Raw genomic sequence first — 2,043 nt, forward strand, 5'->3', positions numbered from 1 at the left:
ACCGGATATATTAGGGGTGGGACTCAATTAAAGAAATTAATGAGGCTTTGTAAGTAATTCATCTTGATTAATTGCAGTCATTCAATCGCACAAGAAAATTTGCCCCAAAGCGCAAATGTCTTTTTTTTATTTAAAAGGGTTTTAGTGGGTGACAGAATCAAATAATGGACATGAATATTGTAAACTCAAGCACTTTCAATTTATGGGGGAAAAGGATTTAAACTGCATTTCAATGCAAAACAGAGAAGAAAAAAAATAATATCCCTGGCCAAAATTGGGCAGACTTAAAAATAAAGTGTTATCTTAAGTACATTTTCAAAATGGTATTATCTTTAAATAATAATAATAAAAATTTCAACGTAAATTGCAGTTTTTCTTCTTAAAAAAATAAGGCAGAAACAGAAAAGATTATTTGGCCAGCTTCACCTTTAAACTGTGAGTAACCTTAGTCAAAATTATTTTGTACAGTACATCAAAGATTTTAGTGCAAAACGTAAAAACCCCATTGGAGTGACAATACCTCCATGCTTTTTTACTGTCTGTCTCTTTCAGCTACTCAGTTACTTAGGCAAACTAGCCTATTCACATTTTCAGAGCTCAAGGCAGCTCTCTTTTTTGTTACTATGTGATGTGCAAGTGAGAACAGTCTCTCACATGGGACAGAAGTGGAAGGACGAATCAAATACTTGCAGGCCAGGACAGACAGCTGATGGTGGATCCCTGTTCGACTGGACCACCACTGCAGCGGGCAGTCTGTCTCGCTGATGGTGGATTCTACTCTGTACAAACTCAGGGCCCTGTTACACAGGACTTCCTCATCTGAATCAGAGTCTGAAGACAATGAAGAGAATGAGGCTCTTTGTCTTTGCTGGCTCCTTTGTGGTGGCATCTTTACACTGTTCCTGCAGCAGGGCCTCAAGGCTGGTCCAAACCTCTTCTTGCTCTCCACTTGCAAGACACTTTAAATCCTTAAAGTGTTGGTCAAGCACAGTAGCTATCTGGAGCCACTGATGGTTGAGTGTAGCTACACGTAGGTCCTTTGTGAAGGCAGTCTTAAACTTCACCATGTAATTTGAGTCATCATGGACCTCCATGGTCTGAAGCAGTTCAAGAAAGTAATTATTAATCTAAACAATAACTGTCAACTATAGAGCTTTTTGAAGAAACAGTAACAATAAGTTAAAAAATAGTTTTATTTACCTGCATGGATCAAGGACAGTCGCCAGCTGTTGGAGTTTTACCAGCTCTGATGGAGTTAAAAGGGCTAGCTTGCTAGGTGGATTTTATTTGTCTAAAGGAGCAAAAACAGCCTCTTGATTCATTAGTAGATGAGAAACCATATCCAGTGTTGAATTCCACTGTATGGAAACATTCTGTATGAGTGGCTCTTTCTGTTACCCCAGTCTTGTTTGCTCCTGGTGTAGTTCCTCCATATTAGCAGGGCTGTCAGTAATGCATCTAATTTTGCTTGCTTTTCAGTTTCATAAATTGAAAATGAATTTTACTTGAAATAAGCTTTCAGCATAGCAGTTGGAAAGTTGAATCATCTGACGCTAACTGTAGCCCATTTTCTAACGCGCTATCGTCTACCACTGGTCCAGAGCAATTCATTTTGGTCCTGAAGCCAGTCATTTTATCAAGTTTGGGCTGCTGACACATTTGTTGGTACTCAAAGTGCTAGCACTAACAGCTGATAGTTTTTCAACTTTTTGAACTAACAAGCTATAGATGATGGGCACCTGCGAATTTGTAAAAAATAATGTCATAAAATAAAGTTGCTCAGAGCACCAAGAGTACTTTGCATCCCTGTCAAAGCGATTATATACATATATATGTATGTATATATAAGTGTCTGATAGTGTTAACTTTTTCTGAGTGTTGTGACAAGTACATTTCCATACTATAAGTTATGGTGTTTTCATGCTGTACACTTGGTTTTGGCTGTGATTCTGGTAATGGCTTCACGGTTGCAGTAAATGAATGTACGTCTAGCCAGTATGTTGTTTCCAGTGATTAAGTTAAGATACACATAAGAAGTAATAA

This window comes from Pundamilia nyererei, unplaced genomic scaffold (genome assembly GCF_000239375.1).
Source record: "Pundamilia nyererei isolate P.nyererei 1_Seehausen unplaced genomic scaffold, PunNye1.0 scaffold00065, whole genome shotgun sequence".
Taxonomy (NCBI): Eukaryota; Metazoa; Chordata; class Actinopteri; order Cichliformes; family Cichlidae; genus Pundamilia; species Pundamilia nyererei.